Raw genomic sequence first — 10243 nt, forward strand, 5'->3', positions numbered from 1 at the left:
GCAATACAGGAGGGAGGAAGGGCTCTGGTGCTAGCACTGCAGCTAATTAGCAAAGTTCCTTACCTTCTCTGATAGCCATTGTCTGCATCTGTCAAATCTGGTATGAATCCCTGCCTCGCAGGCTTTTAGCACGTGATGCTTACCCAGGTCTTAATTTATTTCCTTTCTCGGCTCAAACTTTGGATGTTGAGGCAGGAAACCACTTACTGAATATCATTTACTTGAAATTTCCCTTATGGTTTATTAGAAGCAAATAAGAGGGTGGGGGATAAGGAGAGGAGGAAAGAGGAAGAGGAAAGGGTAAGAAGGGAAAGATATGAAAGGCAAATGGGGTTAGGAGTTAGTAGGGTGAACACTGTCCTGGGCGAATCATGACCCTGGACTTCCAGCCCCAGGTTTTACTGCTGACTGGCTGTGTGACCTGGGGAAGTCATTCTTCCTCTTGGGGTGGGCCTCATTTTCCTCATTTCTAAAATGAAAGCCATAAACTGGAAAGTAATTTCTAGTGTACTATACTATGCAAAAATTCTGATTCTCGTTCCCACTCATTCGAGTTTATTACATACTTTTCACATGCTAGTAACAAACCCCTGAGGTCCCTATTCTCAAGGTGCCTGTGTCCTGGAGAGAGAGAGACAGATAATAGACAAACATGGTGAAGGTCAGGCAGTGACGAGCACCACAAAGGGAAACAAATATGGCAGCGCAGTGAAGACAGATGGGCTGGTGGGCTCTGGCTGACACACAGTGGAAGGAAGTGCTATTTGAGCAGGCAGCTTAATGACTGGAGGAAAAGACTCTAGTGGTTACTTGGGAATGTTCCAGGTAAGGGCTACAGCAGGTCTGAAGCCTGGCGCTCCCAGCAAGAAGGCCAAAGGATTGGACTACACCCTGGAGACAGAGAGCCTGGAGGGGCAAGAATGGGGCCCCTGGAGGACACTAGATTTCATTCCAAGTGTGAGGGCTTTCATTTGATTCCAGCTCTCAGAGCTGTAGTTCAGTGTATAACAGGTTAAAAACAAAAACCAAAATATCCTGTTTCTCCCAGCTTCCTCCCCTTTGGGGGTGGTGGTAAGAGGTGGAGGTTGGAGTGGGGAGAAGGGAGGAGCAAATGGGCTTCGTAGGGCTCCTTGGAGAACTTATGAAGTTGATGACTGAAAGAAGGAGGCTGGAAAGGAAACATATTCCAGTTCATCTTGTATTTTCAAACTCTGAATTCACTAATTAGAATGAGGAGAAGAATCCTATTTTCTCCCACCTTTCCCTTTTCTCTTGGAGTTAGAATACAGAGATAATTAATGTCAATTCCTATGCTTTGTCTCTTAGCTTACTTTTAAAATATTTGCTAAGCTGAATAATTATGTGTTATGCAGAAATTGTTCCCATATTATCTTCCAAAGTCATTATTTCAATAAAACATTTTGAAAGCAAAGAAGAAGAAAAACCACTACTTTCCTGGCCTTGGACGTCTCCTAAAAGGAACAGTAAAATAAAATAAACTGATAAATTAATAAAAAGAGCCAGCCTGGGGCTGGATTAATGAATCTAAGGCAAAGGGCAAATACCGGTGATCGACATGGCTCAGCTACTTCCCAGACCTCAGATCAGCTATCGGTTCACCCTTCCTTCCCTAAAATTGGACGAAGTTGAAGGACCCAAACTGGCTGACTTGCAGCTTGCATTTTTGTTTCACTCCCTAGCTCACCTTTCCCGGACCTCTCGGCTCCAGAGGGTGAGTAGCTGGAGGGAGGAAAGAAACTGTGGGCAGAGTGATGCCCATTCCCAAGTTAGCCCCATAATATCCAAGAGACTTGGATACTATTTTATTTTCTACCTAGTAAAACTTCTCTGCAAGTAACAGAAATTCCTCCAGCCATCCCTGAAAAGTGTGCCAAGGATCCTGGCCCAACTCTCAGAACGAATACATTTTCTGAGATTATCAATGTGGACCACACTGCACGTGGATTGCCACTCCCCTACCTGAAAACTTTCAAAAGCATAATAAGGGCAGACAAAATCTGTCGCTGACACAGACTCCTAAATGGTCCCCTGATAATCTCCTCCATCTCTCCCTTCCAGCTTCCTTGGCTTGATATTTGCTTGAATGGGCCAAGCACATTCCTCCTTCAGGGCCTTTGCGTTTGCTGTTCCTCTACCTAGAGTGGCCTCCCTCAGACACTCACAGGGCTCACTCTCTCCTTTCATTGAGGCCTGTGCTCCAACTTCACAGAGCTTCTGAGGCTCTCCCAACTAGCTTGCCTCTTGTCCTTCCTTCTCTCCTGTTAGAATATTGATCTTTTCCCGTATGCTGTCTGTCTCCCTCACTGGAATGTTAACTCATTGCCATATGCACATCACAGTTCCTAGCACATAGTTGGCACTGGATAAATAAATATTGGCTAGATGAATGCTTTGATGTGTGGGGCAGAGTCATGCTTGTTGGCCTACCCAGTGTCTCCAGCACAACCTTGGCTCCGGTGTCTATAAATATCATTTGCATCGATTATATACCCAGGTCGTGTGCATGTGTGTACATGTGCATTCATCTGCATGTTAAGTATAGCTCTAATAAAAACACTACTTTTGTTTGACTTTTGAAAATGGTAAAATAGGCATGGCTGAAAGTTCAGGAACCCATTTAGTCATCAAATAGAAGAAAAACTCAGAACTTTAGCCTCAAAGACTTTCACTAGTGCTCAGGGAGGGATGGCTGGCATGTCTTCCTGCTGTCATTCCTGCTAGCACGTAGGTGAGATTCCGTCCAGGATACGCCTGAGGATGGATCTCAAAGAAGGGCTCCATGTGAACTGGTGGCTATAGGAACTGTGACATATTGACTCAGATCTTTTTGGGGTTCTCATTTCTCCCACACAGCCCCAGGGCCCTCTGGTTTTAGCCACGTTGGGTTGGGGAGTTGTTTGATTGCTTTTTGTTTGGTTTCTGTTTACAAAGCATTAAAGGTTATGAAAGGACCTCACGACCCCCGAGGTCTCTTTGGCTGGATTCCTCTCTTCCCCAAGAGGTATAGTCCGCGCTGTGTGAAATACCCTTACTGCAGTGCCAGAAGGTTCGTCACTTGTGTGTCACTCCTACAGCTTTCAATTACTAGATCTTTTTGATCTGGCTTACATTCATAAGCAGTGACATCATTTAGAATCTGCTAATGCAAAATTCATATATTTTGAATCTTTTAGGTCATTCAATAATTATTTACTGATTGCCTGCTATAATGCACTAAAAAAAAAAAATAAATTTCTCTCTTGCTTTTCAAGAGCAAAATTCCAGTGTGAAAAGGAGGGGGGAAATGAACAGTTTTGTGGTAAGCTATTATGGGGTAACCCTAAGGGAACTCTTTATAACCACCAAGGCTCTAAAGACGATGATCAGAAAAACCTCTACGCAAGAGTATTTTTGAATATTAAAAAAAAAATGTTTTTCTCAGGTCTATATCATAGCTGATATTAAGTAAAATGTCTTCAATTTTAAACCACAGTTAATCCTCTGACAACTACTGAGATTTGCACTGCTTGGAAGTGCTATTTGAGCAGGCAGCTTAATGACTGGAGGAAAAGACTCTAGTGATTACTTGGGAATGTTCCAGGTAAGGGCTACAGCAGGTCTGAAGCCTGGCGCTCCCAGCAAGAAGGCCAAAGGATTGGACTACACCCTGGAGACAGAGAGCCTGGAGGGGCAAGAATGGGGCCACTGGAGGACACTAGATTTCATTCCAAGTGTGAGGGCTTTCATTTGATTCCAGCTCTCAGAGCTGTAGTTCAGTGTATAACAGGTTAAAAACAAAAACCAAAATATCCTGTTTCTCCCAGCTTCCTCCCCTTTGTGGGTGGTGGTAAGAGGTGGAGGTTGGAGTGGGGAGAAGGGAGGAGCAAATGGGCTTCGTAGGGCTCCTTGGAGAACTTATGAAGTTGATGACTGAAAGAAGGAGGCTGGAAAGGAAACATATTCCAGTTCATCTTGTATTTTCAAACTCTGAATTCACTAATTAGAATGAGGAGAAGAATCCTATTTTCTCCCACCTTTCCCTTTTCTCTTGGAGTTAGAATACAGAGATAATTAATGTCAATTCCTATGCTTTGTCTCTTAGCTTACTTTTAAAATATTTGCTAAGCTGAATAATTATGTGTTATGCAGAAATTGTTCCCATATTATCTTCCAAAGTCGTTATTTCAATAAAACATTTTGAAAGCAAAGAAGAAGAAAAACCACTACTTTCCTGGCCTTGGACGTCTCCTAAAAGGAACAGTAAAATAAAATAAACTGATAAATTAATAAAAAGAGCCAGCCTGGGGCTGGATTAATGAATCTAAGGCAAAGGGCAAATACCGGTGATCGACATGGCTCAGCTACTTCCCAGACCTCAGATCAGCTATCGGTTCACCCTTCCTTCCCTAAAATTGGACGAAGTTGAAGGACCCAAACTGGCTGACTTGCAGCTTGCATTTTTGTTTCACTCCCTAGCTCACCTTTCCCGGACCTCTCGGCTCCAGAGGGTGAGTAGCTGGAGGGAGGAAAGAAACTGTGGGCAGAGTGATGCCCATTCCCAAGTTAGCCCCATAATATCCAAGAGACTTGGATACTATTTTATTTTCTACCTAGTAAAACTTCTCTGCAAGTAACAGAAATTCCTCCAGCCATCCCTGAAAAGTGTGCCAAGGATCCTGGCCCAACTCTCAGAACGAATACATTTTCTGAGATTATCAATGTGGACCACACTGCACGTGGATTGCCACTCCCCTACCTGAAAACTTTCAAAAGCATAATAAGGGCAGACAAAATCTGTCGCTGACACAGACTCCTAAATGGTCCCCTGATAATCTCCTCCATCTCTCCCTTCCAGCTTCCTTGGCTTGATATTTGCTTGAATGGGCCAAGCACATTCCTCCTTCAGGGCCTTTGCGTTTGCTGTTCCTCTACCTAGAGTGGCCTCCCTCAGACACTCACAGGGCTCACTCTCTCCTTTCATTGAGGCCTGTGCTCCAACTTCACAGAGCTTCTGAGGCTCTCCCAACTAGCTTGCCTCTTGTCCTTCCTTCTCTCCTGTTAGAATATTGATCTTTTCCCGTATGCTGTCTGTCTCCCTCACTGGAATGTTAACTCATTGCCATATGCACATCACAGTTCCTAGCACATAGTTGGCACTGGATAAATAAATATTGGCTAGATGGATGCTTTGATATGTGGGGCAGAGTCATGCTTGTTGGCCTACCCAGTGTCTCCAGCACAATCTTGGCTCCGGTGTCTATAAATATCATTTGCATCGATTATATACCCAGGTCGTGTGCATGTGTGTACATGTGCATTCATCTGCATGTTAAGTATAGCTCTAATAAAAACACTACTTTTGTTTGACTTTTGAAAATGGTAAAATAGGCATGGCTGAAAGTTCAGGAACCCATTTAGTCATCAAATAGAAGAAAAACTCAGAACTTTAGCCTCAAAGACTTTCACTAGTGCTCAGGGAGGGATCGCTGGCATGTCTTCCTGCTGTCATTCCTGCTAGCACGTAGGTGAGATTCCGTCCAGGATACGCCTGAGGATGGATCTCAAAGAAGGGCTCCATGTGAACTGGTGGCTATAGGAACTGTGACATATTGACTCAGATCTTTTTGGGGTTCTCATTTCTCCCACACAGCCCCAGGGCCCTCTGGTTTTAGCCACGTTGGGTTGGGGAGTTGTTTGATTGCTTTTTGTTTGGTTTCTGTTTACAAAGCATTAAAGGTTATGAAAGGACCTCACGACCCCCGAGGTCTCTTTGGCTGGATTCCTCTCTTCCCCAAGAGGTATAGTCCGCGCTGTGTGAAATACCCTTACTGCAGTGCCAGAAGGTTCGTCACTTGTGTGTCACTCCTACAGCTTTCAATTACTAGATCTTTTTGATCTGGCTTACATTCATAAGCAGTGACATCATTTAGAATCTGCTAATGCAAAATTCATATATTTTGAATCTTTTAGGTCATTCAATAATTATTTACTGATTGCCTGCTATAATGCACTAAAACAAAAAAAATAAATTTCTCTCTTGCTTTTCAAGAGCAAAATTCCAGTGTGAAAAGGAGGGGGGAAATGAACAGTTTTGTGGTAAGCTATTATGGGGTAACCCTAAGGGAACTCTTTATAACCACCAAGGCTCTAAAGACGATGATCAGAAAAACCTCTACGCAAGAGTATTTTTGAATATTAAAAAAAAAATGTTTTTCTCAGGTCTATATCATAGCTGATATTAAGTAAAATGTCTTCAATTTTAAACCACAGTTAATCCTCTGACAACTACTGAGATTTGCACTGCTTGGCAAGTAGATAGGACTGAGTGTTGATTCAGAGAAAGGCCCCGTGGTAACCAAATGTTGCATCTAAAAAACTTGTGCCCAAAGATGGATCAGAGTCTTATTGATTGTCTGGTGTCTTATTGTTCAAACTGTACCAGACAATCGAGTTTCTGCTCACTGAACACAAGGTATCTTCACTATAGTGTGGCCCCGTTAGACGATGGCAGGAAGTGTTTGTCTTTCTGGTGACTGATTTGAGGGCTAGCTGCCCTGAGAACTTGGATTTTCTGGATGTTTTCTCAGTCAATATGGGAAACAGATGGTGAGCACATAGTCATTCTCTTTCCCATCTGATCCTCTGGGCAACTATTGAGATTGAGTGGACTGTTGTTCCAACATTCAGGTCATGATGGTTCTCTGTTAGAAATAACTCAGTCTGCGTCTAAGGATAAATAACAAAATGCAACATTTTCTAGCGAGCTATAAAGTGGCTATCTTTGAAGTTATAGATTTTGAAAAATTTAAAATGTCCAATACTTCTGAAAACACATAAACTTTAGTGAGTTGATTTTTGGTTTACTATTTTTTCTTTTTGTTATATATCTCATCTTTTCATAACTGATATGTTTAATGATAATATTACTGTTTTCAACCAAATGGCTGCATATACAGTATCATTGCATTAACCTAATTATAAAGGTCATAATGTATCAAATCAAATGGTGTTGACACCAATATCAGAAATTTATGCACATACCCACATACATGTGTAGATGTGTATATATGTGTTCACATGTGTGTGCAATGTACAGAGAAAGAAAAAAAACCGAATTACAGCTTATATCACCCAACCGTATACTTAACATTGAAATAATACTTGTTTTTAATTTCAAGGAGTTGTTTCCCAGGCAAATCTGCAAGGCATATCAATTGTCTATAGCTTACTTCTAAAAGGATACAAAGAGGTCAAGTGTGTAGCTCAAGGCTGCTCAGAGGCAGGGAGGAGATCTGAGGTCAAGGCTGTATGGCTAACTCAGTGTCTTGGGTCCTACAACGTCCTTCAGGTCTATTTTGCAGCTGTTCTGGTTTCTTTTACCTGGCACGTTTGCATACTAATTAAGTTGGAAAGTAGTTCTATATTCGAGGGCTGGTGGCTGGATGTGGACCAGGAGCCACAGTGAATCCCAGAGGCTCTTTGACATTCATTCAAACACACATTTATTGAGCAACTACTATATACATAGTTACAGATGAATAAACATCACTCCCGCTCATCACCTAGTGAGAAAAGACAAACATAATGCAGCACAGGGGGTACTGTTCTAACAAATTCCTGGACTATACAACTGAGGCTGTGAAAATAGAAGGAAAATGTGTATAATAGTTCCCAAGGGCTGCTGTAACACATTTCTGAAAAGTAGGTGGCTTAAAGCAACAACAAACTTACTCACCACTTTGGAGGCTGGAAATCTGAAATCAAGGTGCCGACAGGACTATGCACCCTGCTAAAGCTATAGGGGAGAATCCTGTCCTGCCTTTTCTAGCTTCTAATGTTTGCTGGCAATCCTTGTCATTCCTTGGCTTGTAGATGCATCACTAGAATCTCTGCCTCTGCCTTCGCATGGTCCTATTCTCCTTTGTGTCCCTGTCTCTTCACATGGCATTCTCTGTGTCTTTCTTCTTCTCGTAAGGACACCAGTCATATTGGATTAAGGCCCACACTATTCTAGAACAACCTCATCTTCACTAATTACATCTTCCATGATCCCACTTCCAAATAAAATTACATTCTCGGATTCTGGGAGTTAGGCCTTCAATGTATCTTATGGCGGGGGTGGAGGGGGTGGACTGGAACACGGTCCCACTCACAACACCATGAGGTTCATTTTGTAAAATTAACGTAAAGCTTCAGAAGACTCAGTGCCTGGCCTATTCCACTTCCTCTTTGGAGACTCCTGATCTTTTAAAAAATAGTTTTTAAAATATGTTGTAGCAGGATTGGCAAGACACCTTAAATCTTTGCATTCAATAAATTAATTTATAACACAAAAATAGAGCACAATATAATTATGTTATTTACAAGATAATTGCTGAATTTACTTAAAAACCTTAATTTATAGTGTACTCTGAGAAATGAGATCTAAGTTTTCAGTTCCCTGATGAAGAGTGACTTTAATCTCATTGGTTCATCTCCGTCTGTGATAGTGTAACCTCATTAGACATAACACTTACTCTTGAGGCAATTTGTGAAAATGAGGCTAGGCCAAGGGACCCAAACTCTCCACAGATAGCACTGTCCCCCAAGAAGCTATTTTTTATTGAATTGTGCCCACTTCCTTCCTTTCTCCTCGCTGAGTTGCGTTTGGTTTAGCTTTCTTCACACCCTCATGCCCCTGACTCAGAGCAGTGCCTGCTGTCGTCCCCTATCCTCCCCTCAGCTGCATCCCACCTGCTCTTCACCAGAGGGCAGACACATTATTGTCCAGCCCACAGGTGGTTGCTATTTGCAGCAGTGAGCTCCATGGTCAACACTGTGCTGGCCCGAAGACTTAAGCCTGTTTGTTCTTGTCCAGTAATCCAAAAAGGGCTCAAGGGCTCAAGACAATTTTCTAAGCATTGCAAGTGTTCTCCTGAGACATGGTGATTGTACCTATAATATATTCTTCACATTTTGATAGAGAGAGATTGCTTTGCTTACATTACTACTTTCCTAGAGAAATGATAATAATAACCAACATTTATTGCACGCTTACCTTGGATTAGACACTGTGCTCAACTGTTTACATGAGTTCTCTCATTTAATCTGCACAAAATCTTATGAGGCCAGTACAAATACCTTCTTCATTTTTACAGGTAAAGAATCCAAGGCACAAAGCAAGTAGGCTACTTGCCCAAGGTCACATTGTTAGTATTTTTGCAGTGTGCCTGTAGTCCAGGAAAAGTTAGGCAAGCAGGAATCAAATCACAAATGGCCTTGTATAGAGATCCTAAGAATTTTATTATTTATTTATTTATTTATTTTAAGCGAGACCAGCCTTGGTTGACCTCACAGATTGCAAGGGCCTTGTCTGCTTACAATCCCTTATTTTTTATTTTTTATTTATTTTTTACACCTACAGCACCTGGTCTTCCTAGGTGGTCTCCCATCCAAGTACTAACCAGGCCCGATCCTGCTTAGCTTCCGAGATCAGACGGGATCGGGCTTGTTCAGGGTGGCATGGCTGTAGACGATCCTAAGAATTTGAGATTTACATTTAGATGGCAGGAAGCATTTGAAACACTTGAGGGGCATAACACATTTGCCTTTCAGACATATAAATTTAGTGGCTGGTGGAAAGCAGATAGGAGGCCTGCATTCAGAGAGACCAGTTGGGAAGCTGCATAGATAATTCAAGTAAGAAATGTGGATTGGTCTGAATTAAACCAGTAGCAATGAGGAGAAAAGAGGTCAACATGAGAGAGTTTTAAGAGATAGCTCTGAGAGTTTAAGTTGACTAAATAAATGTGAAAAATTATGAAGAACTAGAGTTGGGGATTTTTACAATCAGGTTGGGGGTGACAGGAAATATTTCCTATTCTTAAACTTTACCGTGCATCAGAATCACTTACAGGGCTTGTTAAAATAGAGATGTGGGCCCCTATCCAAGAGTGTATGATTCGATAGGCAGGGGTGGGGCCCAGGAATTTTCATTTCTAGCAAGTTCCCAGGTGATCCTAATGCTGCTGGTTCTGGGACCACACTTTGAGAACCACCATCCTGGAGAGTAGTATAGTTATGTCTAGAAAGGAGCATAGGCGAGGCAATAATAAGAGACCATGACTTGCCCACTAAAGTGGCCTCTTGAGAGCGTGAGCATGTTACAGATGAGGCTTTCTTTTATCACTGGACCGCTTTGCAGTATTACCTGTTTTTGAGAATTTCTCTTCCTTGTATTTTGAAATGGCCATTGGATGCAATA

At 42.2% G+C, this 10243-nt stretch overlaps 1 non-coding gene across 1 annotated transcript; it reads right to left on the reverse strand.

Moving 5' to 3' along the window:
• Positions 1 to 9394: 9394 nt before the first annotated feature.
• LOC111739214 lies at positions 9395 to 9513 on the reverse strand. Its single transcript, XR_002780179.1, has one exon. It is a non-coding gene; the product is annotated as a 5S ribosomal RNA (ribosomal RNA).
• Between the last annotated feature and the right edge of the window lie 730 nt (positions 9514 to 10243).

The sequence above is a fragment of the Pteropus vampyrus genome, unplaced genomic scaffold (assembly GCF_000151845.1).
Source record: "Pteropus vampyrus isolate Shadow unplaced genomic scaffold, Pvam_2.0 Scaffold2, whole genome shotgun sequence".
NCBI lineage: Eukaryota > Metazoa > Chordata > Mammalia > Chiroptera > Pteropodidae > Pteropus > Pteropus vampyrus.